This window comes from Columba livia, chromosome 11 (assembly GCF_036013475.1).
Source record: "Columba livia isolate bColLiv1 breed racing homer chromosome 11, bColLiv1.pat.W.v2, whole genome shotgun sequence".
Classification (NCBI taxonomy): domain Eukaryota; kingdom Metazoa; phylum Chordata; class Aves; order Columbiformes; family Columbidae; genus Columba; species Columba livia.
In genome coordinates this window covers 21815001-21836225 of record NC_088612.1, presented here as the reverse complement: position 1 = coordinate 21836225, position 21225 = coordinate 21815001, and the positions used below count along the sequence as shown (strand labels likewise).

Sequence of the window (21225 nt, the reverse complement as noted above, 5' to 3'; positions counted from 1 at the left end):
GGGAAACACCTTGCAAGCAGGACTGAGGGCCACAAGGACCTTAAATACTCGTATCAGGCTCTGCCACAGCTTGTTTAATCGGCCCATAAGCCCAGGGAACAAAAGGCAGATTAATAATAACGAAGAGCAGACCAGAGGGTCAAGCCGGTCTCTTTCAAGTAACCTCTCCATGGGATCTCCATAGCCACATCCCTTGATAACCAGGCCTTCATGTTTATTCCAACCAGGGATCTAGGCTGAGATTGGGAAGTGAAGAACCTGTTGAAAAGAAGCAAATCAACACATAGGAGGCTGATCACAGAGAAGCCCATGCCCATCTCTGAAAGAGACCTACACCCAAATCGGCTTGATTTGCTCAGAAGGAGCATCCCATACACCAGAGGTCTGGGGTGACCCATTCCATAAATTTCAGACTACAAAGGGACATTGGATCAGTCTCACAGAGCACCTGGGAGTCATCATGATGTGAGAGAGTTGGGAAAAACCCTGAGCTCCTGGCAAACGTGAGTCATCATGCTGTGTACTCCAGTGGACAAAGTGCCTCAGCCTCAGGCATGTCAGAGATACCAGAGTCATAGCCTCATTCCTCTGATAGCTCTGTTTTCCTCAAAGGCATTTCCACACCTTTTAGCATCATTCCTGAATCAACTGGTGTTTCTATGCAGCCTTGTGCTGCTGCCAACTTCCAAGGCATTGCTGTTTGTTTGCTGCTCAAGGGCTCTTGAGACTCCATGCTCTTCTGAATAACGATAGCTAGAAGGGACCTGAGGAGGTCCTCTTGGGCAATCTCCTGCTCTGAGTAGAAAAAGCTTCCCACTTCATTGTTTAGCAGTGACAGGGTAAGGTCTGGGGAGATGAGATGAATAGATTTTTTCACGTGGTCAGTATAATGACACCTCAGGGATGGCCACTTATCTTTCTCCTTCTCAGTCTGCTTGTTTCATCCCACTTTTGAAACCCACCGATATCTAGGTTTGATCTGAATGAGCCAAGAAATCTGTTTGTGCTCCATGAAGACCATGAGTGCTGGATGTATGAATGACACATGGTCTGCATTTCACTTTCATGCCATTGAGTATAACCCTCTTCTGGGCAGCAGGTGTGACAGGAAGAAGAGGGAAAGTCTGTAGAAGCAGAACTTTCACTGTAAAAATCCTGTAAGGAGCCTTCACTCCTAATCCTGGTTTTTACTTCCCATCCACCTCCAGACCTCATCCCATAACCCTGGGATCTTCTGGAGAGAAGTACTGGCAGAGGAACAGACAGAACGTGAGGGCTGGAGCACATGGTGTATAGGGTAAGGCTCAGGCCACTAGGGTTGTGGATTCTAGTGAAGATGAGCAAGGTGGGGAGCAGGAGATGGATGTAAATGCAAAAGCATAAGAGGCCTGAAGCTCTTGAATTATTGGGGAATTTGGTCTACTCAGAGCAGTTCATTGGGGCAGAGGACCTCCAGACACCCATTCCAACTGTTGTACTTCTCAGGTACGCTGAATGAAAGAGTCGCTTTGGTTGGAAGAGACCCTCAAGAAAATCAAGTCCAACAGTTGACCTAACACTGCCACATGAGTCCTTGAGCAGACAGCAAAAGGTCATGCCTTGGAACACAGCAACAGTTCAAGATCACGTCGAAGCACCAGTGGTTTCATGAGGCTATTAGCTCTGGTATTGCTGGTGCACCTGAGGCCAGGACAACATGTCCACTGAAATTCATAGCAGGGTGACTCCTGTTTGCCGGCAGTTCAGGGTTTTTCCCAGGTGCTCTAGGAGGCTGATCCACTGTCCCTTTGTAGTCTGTAATGCATGGAATGGGCCATGCCATTCCTGACCCAAGAAAAATGGCTATGAGCATTTGGTTCCTTGCCCTGCACTTGCCCTCATAAGCAGGCCATGCAAGCCTTAGGGCTCTGGGGTTCCCTTGCAGAGCAAACCAGGTCCATTTGTGTGTGGGTCTCTTTCAAGAAAGGACAAGGGCATCTTTTTAATTACAAAACCTGGATGTGGTACAGACTGATGAACATGAACAAGGTCGTCGTGGCTGTCATTCCAACCCACAAGGGACTTCCCTCCAGCCCCAAATGGTTTTTCCTTGCTGTTCAGCTTTGCCACATCCCTGTAGAGGTGCATCTCTTCTACTGTATGAGATTGTACAGTCTCAACATTCTGTTACAACTTACTCACAGTCTCCTCTGTGTCTGCAATGACCCGTTGGGAGAAACGGTTCTCAGAGTTAGCCTGTGTGTCTGCACTGAAAACAGTGGACAGTTGATCTGACGTATCCTTTAAAGCAGAACTTCACCATGACTGGTGGTTGTACTCACCATTAAGAAGGCAATGTGACAATCCATATCAGTAAAAACCAAAAACATCGACCTGAATACGAGACTCAGACCTCAGAAGTAAGTTCCCTAATGAAGCTGGGACACAGATTAATTATTTTGGTGTCCAGCAGTATGAAAAAGGAACACAACATTTGGGATGAAAGAACCAAGTAATTAAGCAACAGCAAGGACTCATCAAGCAACAGCTACTACGTGTTTATAGATGCCTCATTAGCGAGTAATGTTTGTGGCCCCACGAAGGACTAGGACACAGCATAAAAGCCTGCACTGCTCCAGGCTCTGCATCCTCCTCTCTTGCCTCCCTTTCCTCCAGGAACGAGGTAAGCCTCTGTGCACTCCATCTCTCCCTATGGGCCGAACTGCTGTCATGGTGGCTACTCAGGTGGATCCTTGGACTGCCTCAATGTGCACAGCAACAGAACTCTTGAAGGGCTGCCACCTCTTTCCCTTTTTAAGGGACTGGTTGGGGAGAGCTAGGAAGAGGAAGGTTGTTTCAAGCACAAGGGGATGAATGGGGCTCAGCTGCAGGGAGGTCTGCTTGCTCAGCAGAATTTCTGCTTTAGACAGATGGTCTCTAACCAAATGGCCAGGTGCATCCAGTGCCTCCTTCCATGCAGCACTGCCTGTTCTGGACATGGGGTATGATCAGACTCTCTACAGGGCCTCTAAATCCACTGAGCTGGGTCCTGTCCCAACAGTGGTTCAGCCTTTCTGGACCATGCAACTCAGAGAGCACAGTGAGGGTCATGGCGGCTCTGTGCACGCTGTGTGTTCTCTAGACCTGATTTGTGAGACACTTATTCCATGCAGCCTATTTATGCTGGACTAGTTGCATGAACCTTCATCTGGGCTTTTGTACTGGGTAATGCAGGAGGAGGTCCTTGTGACATCAGCAGTCAGGCACTTCTTTGGTCCTAGGCACTGAAATCTAGCTCTAAGCTGAGGTATCACGCCTATTGTACATGTCAGCAAGATGAGCTGGAGGCAATTTCTGAACTTAGAGTTAAAAGGCAGATGGAGGACAGTGAAGTGCATCTGCAGAGAGAACTGAGGACAAGAAAGACAGACTGAAACTGTGTTGTGTCTGTGCTCTGTGTTTCAGCTTTGCCTCGCTCACCGAGAGATGTCTTGCTTCAGACCCTGTATCCCACCACCTTGTGGTTCCTCTGGCCCAACCCCACTTGCAAGCAGCTGCAGTGAGCCCTGTGTCGCCCGCTGTGGTGACTCGACGGTGGCCATTGAGGCCTCTCCAGTGGTGGTGACCCTGCCGGGCCCCATCCTCACCTCTTTCCCTCAGAACACTGTTGTGGGATCCTCTCTGTCAGCTGCTGTTGGGAGCTCCCTCAGCACTGGGGGGGTTCCCATCTCTTCTGGGGGCTCCCTTGGTCTGGGGGGGCCAGGGCTGTGCCTGCCTCCCCCCCGCTGCCATCTGAACTGCTGAACCTGGTGCATCGTCCCTTCTGGAGCAGGAAGAATGATGGGGACTGCACAGCAGGAGTGTGGCCAGGCCTTGCAGATGGGCTGGGTGTCCTCATGCCAGCTGGCAGGAGGGACCTGTGCCCACGGCTCCTGGCTGCACGTCAGGCCTCGCTGTGCCTCCTCTGGCTCTGCTTTGCTCTGAGCTCCTTGAGAAAGGGCTCGTTCTCTTCTGCTTTGCTGAACCTCCTGGTGCTGGGGGAGGGTGCTGGAGTTAGGGACTGCTCTTGCTGGGCTGGGATTGCCAGCAGGTGGAGCAGAATGGGGAAAGGCAAGTGCTTTGTGTTTCAAGCTTGTCCTTGGGCAATGGGCTGTTCTCTGTGTTGCCCTGAACCCTGCAGATGTGTTTCTTGATCTCTGTTCTGTACCACTGCATTTGCTCCTTCTCATTAAAGACTTTGCGCAGCGTAGCTGGAGACTCATGGTGGTTTGTCCTCCTCCTCTGTCAGTTGTTCAACCGCTCTGCAAGAAAGAGGGAGAACCTGCTCTTTCCCATGACAATGACTGTGTCCCTATGCAGAAACAGTGCCAGGGTGGGTGGAATTCCCTGAAGTGACAGCAGAACACCAAAAATAAGCAAGTAGGCAAGAGAAAGGCAGGAAAACATCAGACAAATGGATTTCACAAGAAGCAATGAGAGGAGAGGAAATAAACTTCATGCCAGAAACATTGGTGGTCAAGATGGGGAAAAGGTTCCCAGTAAGGCTGTAGATTCTCCATCTTAGAAAATGTCCAACATCCAACTAGACAAGGCCCTCAACAGCCTCCTCTTCTTGACCCTGCTTTGAGCCAGGCTTGGCCTGCATGATCTGCACCTCAACTCTTGAGTGGTTTGCTGAGCCGCTGCTGGATCCCCCATCCAGAAGCAGCCATCAGGAAGAAGGGAGCTGAGACAGGGCAGGGCCAGAGCTCAGGAAACCTGCAGAGGTTTTTTGGGCACAGGGCAGGAGAAGGGGCACTGATGTCAGTGCCAGGGCTGGAAGCACAGGAGAGGAGGGCTGATGGGAATGCATTAAAGAGGTGACCCAACAGCAAGGCTGGGGAGGTGTGTGCATGCTGAGGAAAGTCCTGAGAGAGCTAAAACTTGAGGTCCCTCTGAGATTTGAACTCAGATCGCTGGATTCAGAGTCCAGAGTGCTCACCATTACACCATGGGACCTGCTGAACACCTGTTGTCTTTCTCCTGTGACCACTCCAGTGCAGCCATATGGTCCTGGGTGAGCCTGGCACTCTCTCCAGCTCCCTGGCCATCACCAAGTACTAACTCCCTTCCTCCAGTGCCACCAGCCATACAATGAGGAAGGAGACTCCACAACCTCCCTGGACAGCCTGGTCCAGGCTCTGGCACTCTCACTGGGAACAAGTTCCGTTGCAAATTTAAGTGGAACCTCTTGTGTTCCAGTTTGAACTCATTACCCCTTGTCCTATCACTGGCTGTCACTAAGAAATACCTGGCTCCCTCCTCCTGACACTCACTCTTCATATATTTGTAAACGTAAATAAGGTCACCCCTCATTCTCCACCAAACTAAAGAAACCCAGCCCCCTCAGCCTTTCCTCACTACGGAGATGTTTAGAACGCTTAATGATCTCTGTTTTCCTGATGGGCACTTTGGAAGTGGTGCCTGCAGAGAAAGCAAAGGAGAAGGTGTCAGTGGCAGAGAGAGGGGGCTCAGGCACTGGGACAGCCCTGGGCAGCCCTGGGTGTCCAGAGGGCAGGAGGGCAGCAGTGCAGGGAGCACCTGATGAACGCTGCAAGGGAGAGGCAGTGTCTGGTGGGGCTGGAGCGAGGCCAAAAGCAAGTAGCAGAGGATGGTTTCGATCCATCGACCTCTGGGTTATGGGCCCAGCACGCTCCCGCTGCGCCACTCTGCTCCCCCCAGCAGCTCTGCAGGGACCTCCCCAGCCCTGCCTAATGCTGCCTGGACCTGCCAGCCCCAGCGCTGCTGCTCAGGCCTCCTGCCCTCCTCTTTCCTGCACCCATCACCAGGCTGCATCAAGCTCTCCCTGCAAAACTCAGTTCCCCCACACTCGGGCTGGCAAGCGCAAGGGCCTTGCTTTGTCCTTCTCCCCTCTTCGGCAACCCTTGCTGTACATACAGACTGGGGGACCAGATGCTGAAGAGCAGCTCCACGGAGAAGGAACTGGGGGTTCTGTTTGACGGCAAGTTGGACACGAGCCAACAGTGTGCCATGGCAGCCAAGAGGTCCAACCGTACCCTGGGGTGCATCCAGCACAGCATGGCCAGCCAGGTGATGGAGGGGACTGTCCCGCTCTGCTCTGCACTGGAGCGGCCTCACCTGAGACACTGTGTGCAGGGCTGGGTGCCATGGGATAAAGAAGATATTAAGCTACTAGAGAGTGTGCAGAAGAGGGCTAAAAAGTTGCTGAAGGGTTTGGAGAGGAAGCCAAATGAAGAGCAGCTAAAGTCTCTGGGTTTGTTCAACCTGGAGGACACTGAAGAATAAAGTCCACTGGAGTCTCTATGGGATCTCTCCAAAGCATGGGAAGACACAGCCCCATATTTACCCTAATCCCAACCACAGGTGATTCCTCCTCCTTTCCCCATTGACTGAGGTACTTGGAGCATACAAGCTTTACGATCTGCCTTTCGTATTCAGACAGCAACATCCCCTTATGTGTCCCGCCACCAACATTCCCTGTTAACTGACTGGTTAAACTGTTAAGTTTTAGCTTGGAGAGGAGGAGATTAAGGGGTGACCTCATTAATGGTTATCAATATGAAAAGGGGGAGTGTCAGGAGGATGGAGCCAGGCTCTTCTCAGTGACAACCAGTGACAGGACAAGGGGCAATGGGTGCAAACTGGAACACAGGAGGTTCCACATAAATCTGAGAAGAAACCTGTTCCTGGTGAGGGTGGCAGAGCCTGGCCCAGGCTGCCCAGGGAGGTTGTGGAGTCTCCTTCTCTGCAGACATTCCAACCCGCCTGGACACCTTCCTGTGTAACCTCATCTGGGTGTTCCTGCTCCATGGGGGGATTGCACTGGATGAGCTTTCCAGGTCCCTTCCAATCACTAACATTCTGTGATAAGTCTGTTGCACTCCATTTTGTCAAGATGCGGGCCTGGTCACCTCTGTAAAAGGCAACAAAAAATGTATCTGTAAATATGTCGGCAACAAGAGGAGCGCTAAGGAGAATATCCCTTGAGAGATACCGAGGGAAACATATTGACAGAAGATGAGGGAAAGGATGAGGTATTAAATGCCATCTTTGCCTCAGTCTTAAATAGTCAGAACAGTTGTGCTCCCGGTACCCAGCCCCCTGAGGCAGAAAACAGGGACGGGGAGCAGAATCAAAACCCAATAATCCAAGCATAAATGGTTAGCGTCCTGCTACACTACTTGGACATCCACAAGTCTATGGGGGCAGATGAGATGCACCCAAGGGTGCTGGCAGAGGTGATCACTGAGACACTTTCCATTATCTACTAACAATCCTGGCTAACTGGGGAGGTCCCAGTTGACTGGAAGTTGGCTAATGTGATGCCCGTCTACAAGAAGGGCCATAAGGAGAACTCGGGGAACTACAGACCTGTCAGTCTAATCTTGGTGCTAGGGAAGGTCATGGAGCAGATGATCTTGGGTAATATTACATGGCACATACATGAGAACTGTAAGATCAGGCCCAGTCAACGTGGGTTTATGAAAGGCAGGTCCTGTTTGACCAGCCTGATCTCCTTGGACAACAAGATGACCCACGTAGTAGATGAGGGAAAAGCTGTGGATGTTGTGTACCTAGATTTTATGTAAGGCCTTTGACACCGTATCCCACAGCATCTGCTGGAGAAGCTGCAGCTCATGGCCTGGGTGGTGTATCTTTGATAGATAAAGAACTGGCTGGATGGACGGGCCATAGAGTTTTGGTGAAAGGAGCCAAATCCAGTGGGTTGCTGGTTATGAGTGGTGTCCTCAGGACTCTGTACTGGGACGAGTTTTGTTTAATCTTGTTTTCACAGGCTTGTGGACCAGATGGATCACTGGGCAGAGGCCAGTTTTCTGACGTTCACCAAGGCCAAGTGCGAGGGCCTGCATTTCGGGCACAACATCCCCATGAACGCTGCAGGCTCTGGGAAGAGTGGCTGAAAAGCTGGTGGCAGAAAGGGATCTGGGGGTGTTGATTGACAGTCGACTGAACATGAGCCAGCAGTGTGTCCAGGTGGCCAAAAAGGCCACCTGCATCCTGGCATGTATCAGGAATGACCAGGAGGACTAGAGGAGTGGTTGTGCCACTGCACTCGCTGCTGGGGAGGTCTCACCTTGAATAGTGTCTTCAGTTTTGGGCCCCTCATCATAAGAGGGATATTGTAGTACTGGAGAGAGTGCAGAGGAGGTGATGAAGCTGGTGAAGGACCTGGAGCACAAGTGTGATGAGGAGCAGTTGAGGGAACAAGGTCTGTTTAGCCTCAAGAAAAGGAGGCTAAGGGGAGACCTTATTGCTATCCACAACTGCCTGAAAGGAGGTTGGAGCATGGATGGTGTTGGTCTCTTCTCCCAAGTAACAAGTGATAGAACAAGAGGAAATGGCCTCAAGTTGCACCAGGGGAGGTTTAGAATAGATACAGGAAAAATTTCTTCCTGGAAAGGGTTTTCAGGTATTGGAACAGGCTGCTCAGGGCAGTGGTGGAGTCACCATCCCTGGAGGGGTTAAAAAGGTGTTTAGAGAAGGTTCTTAGAGACATGGAATAGTGCTAGAGTTATTTTATGGTATGACTTGATGATCCTAAGAGTATCTTCCAACCCAAATGATTCTATGATTCTATGATATGATTCCATGACATGGAACTGTAATACAGGCTAAAACTGAATGGTGCTGAATGTCTGTGTAAAGACCCAAAGCATCTCAAAATGAAGCACTTATAAAATGCTGCACCCCACACTAAGGTTGGGATTTGGTACCCAAGTATAACTAGATATCCAGTGCTCTTAGAAATGTCCTTAATTCACAGGCATGGAGTGTGACAAAGAACCTGCAACAGACGTGTCCAGTTCTGGATCCAAAGGCAAAGTCAGGGTAGGTTACTCGAGGACATTTAACATGTCTGTAGAAGTTCATGTAAATACAGATCAATTGTTTCACCGTTCACCAGATCGCTCCAGGGGGCTGACTCAAATCAAATGTTGACAATATCACACTCAAGTTATGTCCGCCCAAAACATAACACATGCTAACTCTCTTCATCTATACAGGAGGTCTGAATGACCAGAGGGTCATTCTGCTGCCAAAACAGAGCTGTCAAGTAATTTCTTATCAGATCATCCAGGACACCTGCATGGGGCTGTCAGCTCTGCCTCATGTCCTGCAAGAGGTACAAATGCATCTGTTTTAGAAGCCGGAGACCACATGGGCTACCATACATATGGCATGTAAATACGATGGAATAAGCTTCAAGTCCATGAATATCTCCCCTTTGATTCATATCTAAACAATTAACTTCTTAATGTGTTAAACTACAGGAGATAATTGTTTGTTTTCCAGGCTTTTGCAATACAGTGTCCTTCTGAGCTTTCTCCTTAGAAACAGGAGAGGTGGAGTAAACTACATTCTGAGCCTTGTCCTTGTTTTAGTCACATTCCTCCAGGAATCTGAATTTTTCCCTAGCATTTTTTTCAGGGCAGATCTCATCTCCTGGTTCCTAAGAGTGTAGATCAAGGGGTTCAGAGCTGGGGTGACAGCACTGTACAGGAGAGACACTTGCACATCCCTTTGAAGGGAGCTTCCTGAGGAGGGTGGTGTATAATTGAAGAGCACTGGTATGTACAACAGTGCCACAACAGTGAGGTGGGAGGCACAGGTGGAGAAGGGCTTCCACTTTCCTTCCTGGGACCGGACTTTATGGAAGATGAAGCAGATGATGTAGAGATAGGAGAGGGCAAAGGGACCTAGAACAACAGATGTGGTAATGACATTGAGGAGGGTCATGTTGAGGCTGGTACTACTGCAAGCCAAATTCAACAGTGGCTTGATGTCACAGAAGAAGTGATGAATGTGGTTGTGGCCACAGAAAGTCAGCTGAGAGGTCATGACTGAGTGTATCATGGCATGCACAAAACCAACGGACCAGCTGGCCGCAGCCAACAGCAAACAAGTCCGGGGACTCATGACAAGGGTGTAGCGCAAAGGATTGTAGATGGCCGCATAACGGTCATAGACCATGGTGGTCAGTAGCACAGGCTCAGTACTGCCCAGGAAGTGGCAGAGGTGAAGCTGGGCCAAGCACCCACCAAAAGAGATGGGCTGATGCTCCAAAGAGAAGGCCAGTCAACATCTTGGGACCAGTGACTGTGGAGTAGAGGATGTCAGGTTCCCCAGGAAGAAGTACATTGGTTTGTGAAGACGGGGCTCAGCTATCACCATGGTCACAATGGCACCATTTCCCAGAAGACTGGTCAAGTAGAGCAAGAGGAAGCAAACAAAGAAAAAGTGCTGCAGCCCCTGGATACCTGTGAAACCCATGAGGATGAACTCGCTGAGCTCTGTCTGGTTCATCATTGCTAGAACAGTAAGAAACAAAAGAAAAATGTCAAGGTTCCACAGTTGTGAGCAGCAAGAGCATAACAAAACATCAGACGTAATCAAACATAAAAGAAATTAACATGGACAAAAACAACTTGAATGTAGTCTTCTCCTATTTCTGTCTAGAACCAAGAAACTCTTCAAATAAAGCCTTCCTCCTATGCATAACAGCAGAATAAATAAGACGTGAAACAGGACTACTTCCTCACATTGGTATTTCAAGTGTCCTCATCTGTAACTTCCTGCTGCAACCCCTGAACTCATCAATAAAGCTTTTAACTCCTCAAGTGATTCACTCCCGATCCTTTCTTTCCACTATTGTCCCTACATTTCATTAAGCCAATTTCAACTTTCACATTCTAATGGTTGCCGTCTCTTTCAGACAATTCTTCCATCTCAAAAACTGCACAATTTCCAATTTTGTATCAGCAGCCAGCAGAAGGTGCTCTAAAGTACCATACAGTCATCAACATTTATTTTGGATGTTGATGAGAATAAAGGAAGAGGCTGCCTGAGCTTATGATCACAAACTGGTTTTGCTATTGGAATGTATACTTTGCCTAAAGAATGTCTCTTGGTTGCTCAGCAGCAGACGAATGGGACAAAAGCCAAGATCTCATCTCCCGCAATACTGTGATGGAGCAAGACTGAACTTGCAGGAGACGAGTTACCTGGTGCAAGTTCCAGATGAACGGGCTCATCCCACTGAAAGTCAGTCATACTGCCCACTGAGACAACACGGTCAGTTCTGTCACCATTGTTTGTCTCTGGGTGATTCCCAACCATCCAGAATAAAGAACAAAATCCTGAGATTATTTTAGTAGAGCAGGCAGGCACAGGTATTTCTGGCTTACAACAGAGACTGCAAATCTTACAAGATGAGTAGTTTTCTCTGTACATTCAATGCAGTGATGACTAAAATTGATCAATCCAATTAATGAAGAAATAATGACTTTCAAAATACATCTTTTAAAGAGGTTAAAACATATATAGGTACATTTCACAGTCTTTCTCATCCATTCTGCTGTGCTATATACTTAAAACAAATTATTTTTGAAAGCCATTCAGAGAGGTCTCCAGCCCAATCACTCCTTTTCTCATGCTTCCTTAGCTAAGTTTTTCAGCATGAAAACAGGGAACAAACAGGGAGCTTCCAAACTAATTTCACCATAAAAGAACATGAGCATGTTGCACACATGCGTCCACTCTTGAACACTGACCATATTTCTCTGAAAATGCTTTTAGTCTGATCATTGAACAAGCTCCATTGGAAACATTAGGTTTGATAATATTACAGCCTTATCAATATTTTAGTGTATCACCTGCACTGCCAGAGTTAGAGATGCCATTCTCTGTGCAATACCAATGCTTCAGTTTCTTCCATGGGATTTGCCACCTTTAGGCTCCAAAGCCCTCCTCATTGAAATGCATCTGCAGAAAGAGAGCATTTCATTCAGGTGTGTTCCACTACCTCCTCTGGTTCTGCCTGTTTTTCTCAGCCAACCACAGGTGATCTAATCCCTTTCCTCTCTTCCTTCTGAACATCTTTTTTTCTTCTGTTTCTAACACTTCCCTTCTGTTTCCCCGATGCTGACTAATATTTTCTGTGATAAACTGATCAGCACATGCAGTCAAAAGAAAATAGTTTTCCCAAACTTATTCTCTTTTATTTTCAATTTTATTGTTATTTTTATTTTAGTTTCCTTCTAACTAAACACAAATGTAAATACAAGATTTTTCATGCTGAGGTTTTCCTATTTTTCCAACTATATAAATTACATAATATAAAAAAATAGTTCTGCTCAATCCTCACCTCACTGTCAATCAGCACTTTTCTCATTGCAGTAGGGCCCTTTGACTGAGAGCCAGAAAGCAAAGCTGAGGACGAGATGATGTATTTTGTGGAGTTAAGAGTGTTTCTACTCTCCTTATTTCTGTGGTATCTCCTTGTCATTCTTGTATCTGAGAGATCAGTACTGCAGCTGTGATGACAATGACTACTGTGAGTTCTCAGGGGCTTGTAGCTATTTGGGTAGGATGCAAGGAGCAGACTTTGCAAATGCTACCAGAAATTTCTAGTAACCAAATTAGAGGTGGGGAAAGTTTTTTCTTCATGTCTAGAATGTGCAAAATATCAACAGCAATTGAATTTCCTATTGCTTTGATCAGTCTCCTGAGATGAATTTTCTGAATCAATGGTGAATTGCACAGCAACGTAGTGTGTAGATGAGCACCTGCAAAGTAGAAGAGTGAAAATAAAGCAGCCCACAGAGACTAGATAATAACAAATCCTTCCCAAAACTAACCAAGCCAACCAACCCACCCGCAGCCCTCCTTCCAAAAAAGCCAAAAAACATCTTCTCCCAGTTTTGTGTCATTGGTGAACTTACTTAACATTCCATTAAGTCCTGCATTTAAGTTGTTTATGAAGATATCTGGCCCTAAGATGGATGCCTGCAGAACTCCGCAGTGGCTACTCATCAGCCCAACACAAACCTGTTTACTGGAACCCTTTGAGCCTGACCCATCAGCTCATTTCTGGCTGCTGCATGGTTCTCTGGGACCCCCAGGGCCATGTAATACTCATTTTGACCTTGCTTAACACTAGTATATGGTGTTATAGTTTTCTCATCCTCAGGCAGAGTTTTCAATGCTTCCCTAGCTAAGTGCATTGACAAATGCAATATCGGCACAAGCAGAGCCTAGCTTGTCTTTGTACATCAGCAAACTCTCCCTGGCCTGTGAGCATATCAAATGCCACTGTTCTTAATGGATCTCTGTCATCCCTTTCTAAATTCTGCGTTACTGCTTGTTGTACCATATCATACCAGCGTGTCCACCAGAGTAGCTGCTGAATTGTTGTTAATATCATTTGCATCGACGTTCATTAATCCAATGGATTCATAAGATTAAGTAGTAAAAGTATTATCAATAAATGCCTGAGTATAAGGTGACTGTAACCCGTGTTCTTTTAGTGATTTCCTTGCCTCCTTGACTACTTCCCAGGGAAAAGGAGCCCAGTAACTAGAGTTCTTTCTCCCATCATTCCCTGTACCTCCCAGCATTACCGGATACACAGACGTTAAAACTTCGCCCTCAAGTAATGCATTTTTTGTAATACCTTGCCACCTCATGGTAGGATTGCCACCTGCATCTCCTCCCTTTCCCTCCCCAGAATGCCTATCAGAGGTGTTCTGTTCCAGTTTATGCATTGTAATGTCGTCTCTGCATTCTTGGTCTTCTAGTTGAGCTTGTTGAATCTGTTGCTGTCTCTCCAAATCTTCTACCTTCCGAATAAGCTTTTGGGCCCATTTAGGCTTCATCGGAATCCCAGGATGAATCGGGGGTTCAGGAGTAGGCAGTGTAGACAGTGGCAAAGGAGGAAAAAACTGTTTCTTCTTCGTTGAATCAGAGGGTGCATTTGGATCAATGTCCATATCGTCAGTAGACTCGTCCTGGTTTTTTGGCAATTCTTCCCTCAGAAAAGGCGCAGACTATTCCTCTGTTGTCTTTTCTTCTGGGAGTGAATACTTTGCTGGATCAGGAGCAAGCACTTGCAATTGAACTGGAAAAGCCTGTTTCAAATCACTGAGGCTCATAACAGTCCTTTTGTCCTTTAACTGTTGCAAGTTGGACTCAAAGCCACGAAGGCGCTCTGTGTAACATTTTTTTCAGCTTTTAACTGTTTCAATGTAGAAATTATCAGCCACCAGGTGGTTGCAAGGTTGTTAATACCTTTTTCACTGTGGCTGATTGCTTCCCACAACGTATTTCCCACTTTTTCCCAAGTCTCTATTTGAAAAGCTCCTGACGGATTGGTAGGAAACCCATTGTCCCTGTCTTTTTAGGTTATTCTCCTCATACTTCACTCCTCTCCTAGAGAGGATATGCAAGAGGAGCTGCAGTATTGCCCCTTCTTCATTAGATATATTCTGCCCCACCTCCTCTCGCCTCCAGCTGCTCACCTCTTCAGTTGTCCATTGCAATGATATTACTTCCTTCCTTCCTACTGCAGCAAACAGGAGAGACACAGCCCGCAGACTGTGCCCCAGTCACGGTCCAGCTGCGCCATCTCCAGCTGAGGCTCGTTCCTCATAGCAGTGGTCCACCCTCCGTAACTTCTTGCGGATCACGTTGGGGTCACCACTTGCAAGGGCGAAAACCGCAGGCTCCACACATCCAATGTGAATTGAAGTGAAGACATTTATTGTTTGTTACAATTCTCCCTCATTATCTTTTTGACCTACCCACCCATCAGAATACTGCAGGTAATTGGATAATAACTACTGTTCACAAACTAACAAGTGATTGGATTTAACAAATCTGCACAAGCTCTAGTGTTAAGCAAAAAGTATTTATAAAATTGCTGACTTGCTGACTCTTTTCTTCACTGGACACTCTTTCTTTTGTTTTCACTCAAGCCTGCACAAAGTCATGTCAGGCACGTAGGCTGCTCGACTCTTGCTCTCTTGCTGGACACGTAGGCCTCAGAGGCCTATACAGTTCAGTTCCATACAATGTCCTTGAAATATCTGGCCTTTTTTACTTGGCGTATTGGAATAAATTATAGTTGTTGTACCTCAGGCCTTGCAAACAAAGAAGTGAACCCAGGTCATAGCAGGAATATTACAAAGTAGATTACAAAATTCTTATCCCCCCAACCCCCTCTACCTCCATGTCCATTAAGCAGGCAAACTCTCTGGCTTGGCAAACAGATGTTTGTTTTCCTCTGCATCAATGCAAAAATTATAGCCTGGATTGTTTCCCCCTCAAGAAAGGACCCTCAATAACGCGTTGAGAATCAAGTTAGTAGCTCATGATTGGAGGGGAGGAGCTGTGTCTCCTGCAAGTGTCCCTGCTACTGGTGGGAGAGACTGGGTTCTAGTCTGGACTTGATCTGATTTTTTTGCACTCAGAACAAAGATCTCTTTCCCAAACTAGCTAGTAACTTGTCCAGTTCAGGACAGAAAGGGTAAGCTGAAACAGCGCCAGCTCGCTGTGGTAGCTTTGTTTTAGTTAGTTCCCTTCTCATACAGACTGAGGGAAAGCTAAGGGATGGGATGGATCCATAACTCATTGAACCTGGTACTTTCTGTCTGATTCTTTCTCTGGCTTGCCAGAGGGAGTGTTCATCAAAGTGAAATGGAGCTCATGCTTCTATTTTCTCTCAGCTTATTTCGATCTAATTTCAGTCCCAATTCTAGAATTGCTTATACCCAAGCAGTATTTTCTCTTCCACTTTGTGTCATTATTACCTAAATCACATCACTGTAGGAGATCGGGGAATGAAGGAGTTAAGTTTAGCCTGGGAAATATAAGGAGAGGTGGGGGCAGGTGTTTTTGTTTGTTTGTTTCTTACCGTCCAATGTATTTTAATTGGCAAAAAATAGATCAATTTTCCCCAAGTTGGCCTGTTTTGCCTTTGATGGTAATCAGTCAATGATCTTCGCATACTTATCTGAAGAGATTTCTCATCTTATTTTATCCTCCTGTCCTGTTCTATTGAGGAGGGGACATGAGAGAACAGCTGGGTGGGAGTCCAGCTGCAGCCCAATCCACTACAGTAGTAAATGTAACAAGTGCTGCTAAGAGTGGATTTTGGGAATAAAAAACGGATAAAATAGGAAATGAAAATAAAGGCAGTTGAGAGTGGCCTCACAGTCACAGGCCCTGGTTGTTGTGGGGGATTTTAATTTCCCTGATGTTTGCTGGAAGGACCATTCAGCCAGCCAGCCACAGTCCAGGAGGTTCCTCCAGTGCATTGATGATAACTTCCTCATGCAGATGGTGGAGGAACCGACTAGGAGAGGTGCACTGCTGGATCTCATCCTCACTAACAAGGAGGGTCTGGTCGAAGCAGTAAAGGTTGAGGGCTGCCTGGGTTGCAGTGACCACGAGATGGTGGAGTTCAGCATCTTGTGTGGCAGGAACAGAATAGCAAGTAGAATTGCAACCCTGGACTTTAGCAGGGCTAACTTTGGCCTTTTCAAGCAATTGCTGGGGGAAATCCCATGGGCAAGACTGTTTGAAGGAAAAGGGGCCCAAGATAGCTGGATTGCATTCAGAGATTGCTTCTTCCACGCTCAGGACCAGAGCATCCCCACACGAAGGAAGTCAAGGAAGGGAGCCAGGAGGCCTGCGTGGTTGAATAGGGATCTGTTGGGTATGCTCAAGCAGAAAAGGAGAGTTTACAGGTCATGGAAGCAGGGGCTGGCCACTTGGGAAGAATATAAGGCTGCTGTTAGAGGATGTAGGAAGGCAGCTAGGATAGCCAAGGCCTCCTTAGAATTACAGCTGGCGAGAGGGGTCAAGGACAGCAAAAAGAACTTTTACAAATACATAGCTGATAAAACTAATACCAGAGGCAATGTAGGCCCACTAATGAACGGGGTGGGTGCCCTGGTGGCAGAAGATACAGAGAAGGCAGAATTACTGAATGCGTTCTTTGTCTCAGTCTACTCTGCCGGAGGCTGTCCTGGGGAGCCCTGTACCCCTGAGACCCCGGATGTAGCCAGGTCAATGGAGGAGTTTGCTTTAGTTGATGAGGACTGGGTTAGGGAGCAATTAAATAGTCTGGACATCCATAAATCCATGGGTCCAGATGGGATGCATCTGCGGGTGCTGAGGGAGCTGGCTGAAGTCATTGTTGGACTGCTCTCCATCATCTTTGCCAAGTCTTGGGAAACGGGGGAGGTGCCCAAGGATTGGAGGAAAGCAAATGTCACTCCAGTCTTCAAAAAGGGCAAGAAGGAGGACCCGGGTAATTATAGACCGGTCAGCCTCACCTCTGTCCCTGGGAAAGTAATGGAACAGCTAATCCTTGGTGCCATCTCAAGGCATATCAAGGATAAGAGGGTTATTAAGGGCAGTCAGCATGGGTTTACCAAGGGTAAGTCATGCTTGACCAACCTCATAGCCTTTTAGGAGAATGTAACAAGGTGGATGGATGATGGCAGAACGGTGGATGTGGTCTACCTTGACTTCAGTAAAGCCTTTGACACAGTCTCCCACAGCATCCTCACAGCTAAGTTGAGGAGGTGTGGTGTAGACAATAGAGTAGTGAGGTGGGTTGCAAACTGGCTTAAGGAGAGAAGCCAGAGAGTGGTAGTCAATGGTGCGGAGTCTAGTTGGAGGCCAGTATCTAGTGGAGTGCCTCAGGGGTCAGTACTGGGGCCAATATTATTCAATATATTCATTAACGATTTAGACGAGGGAATAGAGTGTACTATCAGCAAGTTTGCTGATGACACTAAGCTGGGAGGTGTGGCTGACACACCAGAAGGCTGTGCTGCCATCCAGCGGGACCTGGACAGGCTGGAGAGTTGGGCGGGGAATAACCTGATGAAATTTAACAAGGGAAAGTGTAGAGACCTGCATCTGGGCAGGAACAACCCCAGGTTCCAGTATAGGTTGGGAAATTACATATTAGAGAGCAGTGTAGGGGAAAGGGACCTGGGGGTCCTGGTGGACAACAGGATGACCATGAGCCAGCACTGGGCCCTTGTGGCCAGGAAGGCCAATGGCATCCTGCGGTGTATTAGAAGGGGAGTGGCTAGTAGATCGAGAGAGGTTCTCCTTCCCCTCTACTCCGCCCTGGTGAGACCACATCTGGAATATTGTGTCCAGTTCTGGGCCCCTCAGTTCAAGAAGGACAGGGAACTGCTGGAGAGGGTCCAGCGTAGGGCAACCAAGATGATTAAGGGAGTGGAGCACCTCCCTTATGAAGAAAGGCTGAGGGAGCTGGGGCTCTTTAGTTTGGAGAAGAGGAGACTAAGGGGGGACCTCATTAATGTTTATAAATATATAAAGGGTGAGTGCCATGAGGATGGAGCCAGGCTCTTCTCGGTGGCCAACAATGATAGGACAAGGGGTAATGGGATCAAGCTGGAACACAAGAGGTTCCGCTTAAATTTGAGAAAAAACTTCTTCTCAGTGAGGGTAACAGAGCACTGGAACAGGCTGCCCAGGGAGGTTGTGGAGTCTCCTTCTCTGGAGACATTCAAAACCCGCCTGGACATGTTCCTGTGCGACCTCACCTAGGCGTTCCTGCTCCAGCAGGGGGATTGGACTAGATGATCTTTTGAGGTCCCTTCCAATCCCAAACATACTGTGATACTGTGATACTGTGATACTGTGATACTGTGATACTGTGATACTGTGATACTGTGATACTGTATGGGGTAGAAGGATAAAAGATTTTAATGCATTGTGGCTTAGGCAAGTGGAAAGGTTTCAGTCGGTTATAGAATTAACACAATGTGTGAATGGGATGGTCAGAGGATACTTCAATGTTTCAGAGAATGCTGGACCTCAGCATGATGCAGATGGCATGGAATGAGGGGAGGAGATTGTACTGTGTTGAGCTGGCATGGAGTCAGCCTTCTTCCTAGTGAGTGCTGTGTGGTGTGTGCTTTGTATTTTTGGCTTAAAGAGTGTTGAAAAAACACCAATATTTTGGCTATTGCTGAGCAGTGCTTGTTCAGAGTCAAGTCTGTCTCTCCACAAAGACCAGAAGTCTTGGGATAAGATGGTGACTGGGAGGGAACACAGCCAGGACAGCTGGCCCAAACTGCCCAAGGGGATATTCCATACCATATGAGGTTTCGCACAGCAAGAAAAGCTCAAGGAATGGAGGAGGATGAGAGCATGTTCACAGTTAAGGTGTTTGTTTTCTCAAGCCACACTTAGGCATGCTGAGTCCCTGCTTCCTAGGAAGTGGCTGGACACCTGCCTGATGATGTGAAGTTGTGAATTAAGTCAATTTTTGCTTGTGTACACAGCTTGTTCTCTCCTTATTAAACCGTCATTACCTTGATCCACAACTCTTTCCACTTCCTTTTAATTTTCTCCCCACAAGAGAGGGGAGTGTGAGAGGTACGATGCTTACGCAGATGCAGAAAATTGCAGAATAAACTGAGTCCCTTGACATGGTAATAAGGGACAAACGATAAGGGAGGCATTGAGAAGAACCAAACCTTATCAATCAATGACTCCATGAAGGTAAACAGGGAGAAACAGGCAGGGTAACCAGGAAAGTGTATAAAATGGACTGGTCCCATGAAAACAGGGCCAGTCAATGCACTCACCTGGTGAGCCCTGCACCTCATCTCTGCAGTCTGTCCTATCATCTTATAGGTTCTTATTTTCAATCTCCTCCCTGCTGCTGGTGGGACCTGGGTGTGGGATTCTAAACCAGGAATATCCAAAACTGTCTTACTATTGGAGTGGTATGTAGGGCAGCCAGACCTTGGTATGGATCCCACAATTTTTAATGGATGGCTGTTTTGCTTCCGAAAGGAAACCAGGAGCCCTTGGGCTGACTCCTGACATTGAGATGCAAATTTGGCAAGTATTTTGCTACAAAGACGCCAGAATCTCATCCTTATCTGTGAAACCACAACGAAAATAAAACATCAGAAATCCAAAGAGAGCACAATGGATGGAACAAATGTGAGGTTTCACAAATACTAATTCTAATTCTAATATTTGAAAGAGATTTAGGAAATGTTGCCCAAACACTGCTTCAGGTCAGCTGGGGTTGCACAACTCAGGAGGAATTCCAGCCGTACACTCTGTGCACCGAGATGGAGATCTTTGTGTTAGATCTTTTAGGGGGGAGGGGTGTTGAGGAGGAGAGGTAGATTGGTTGTTTGTTTTTTGTGGACTGTTTCACTTTATTTTTTCTGTTTTACGGGTGCTCATCTACGCACTTTCTTCAGGCAACACTATGTTGCTGTTCAATTCCCCATTGATTCAGAAATCTCATCTCAGGAGACTGATCAAAGCAATAGGAAATTTAATTCCCGCATGAGTTTGTTGATATTTTGCACGTTCTGGACATGAAGGAAAATCTTTATTCTTCCTCTAACGAGATCACCAGAGATTTCTAGTACCATTTGCAAAGCTTCCTCCATGCATCCTACCTGAATAACTACAAGCCCTTGAGAACTCATAGTAGTCATTGTCATCACAGCTGCAGCATTGATCTCTCAGCTACAAGAATGTCAAGGAGATACCACAGAAAAAAGGAGAGCAGAAATTCTCGGTCTCTTAACTCTGCAAAATATTCTGATTTATCTTCATCTTTGCTTTCTAACTCTCAATCAGAGAGCCCTACTACAATGACAAAAGTGGTGATTGACAATGAGGTTTGTGCAGAATTCATGGTTTTTTTATGAGTAATCAGATAAATAGTTGGAAAAATAGGCAAGCTTCAGCATGAAAAATCTTGTCTTTGCATTTGTGTTTAACGTAGAGTCCTAAAGTAATAAAAAAAAATTAATAAAAGAAAGAAGCAGATTGGGAGAACTATTTGTATGGATGTGTTCATCAGTTACTTCGATTATATATTAGTCAGCACCTGTGAAACAAAAGGGAATTAGTAGAAGGAGATGAAAAAAAAAGATGTTCAGAAGGAAGAGAGGAAAGGGATTAGATCACCTGTGGTTGGCTGAGAAAAACAGGCAGAACCAGAGGAAGTAGTGGAACACACCTGAATGAAATGCTGTCTTTCTGCAGATGCATTTCAATGAGGAGGGCTTTGGAGCCTAAAGGTGGCAAATCCCATGGAAGAAACTGAAGCATTGTTATTGCACAGAGAATGGCATCTCTAACTCTTGCAGTGCAGGTGACACACTAAAATGTTGATAAGGCTGTAATATTATCAAATCTAATGTTTCCAAAGGAGCTTGTTCAAAGATCAGACTGGAAGTATTTTCATATGTGCATAAATTACCTTCAGCCTACGTGCTCAAGGTCTTATATAGTTATATCAGTTTGAAAGTTCTCTGCTTGTTTCCTGTTTTCACGCTGAAATAATAAGCTAAGGAAGCATGAGAAAAGGAGTGATTGGGATGGAGACCTCAGATAATG

The 21225-nt window shown here is 46.8% G+C and overlaps 1 long non-coding RNA gene, 2 other non-coding genes and 1 pseudogene across 3 annotated transcripts; 1 reads left to right on the top strand and 3 right to left on the bottom strand.

Moving 5' to 3' along the window:
* Positions 1-2576: 2576 nt before the first annotated feature.
* LOC135580523 (uncharacterized) lies at positions 2577-4228 on the top strand. Its single transcript, XR_010475300.1, has 2 exons — positions 2577-2662; positions 3445-4228. It is a non-coding gene; the product is annotated as an uncharacterized LOC135580523 (long non-coding RNA).
* A 677-nt stretch (positions 4229-4905) lies between these two features.
* TRNAQ-CUG (transfer RNA glutamine (anticodon CUG)) lies at positions 4906-4977 on the bottom strand. The gene has a single exon. It is a non-coding gene; the product is annotated as a tRNA-Gln (tRNA).
* A 643-nt stretch (positions 4978-5620) lies between these two features.
* On the bottom strand, positions 5621-5692 carry TRNAM-CAU (transfer RNA methionine (anticodon CAU)). The gene has a single exon. It is a non-coding gene; the product is annotated as a tRNA-Met (tRNA).
* Positions 5693-9375: 3683 nt separating this feature from the next.
* LOC135580531 (olfactory receptor 12D2-like) lies at positions 9376-10329 on the bottom strand (annotated as a pseudogene).
* Between the last annotated feature and the right edge of the window lie 10896 nt (positions 10330-21225).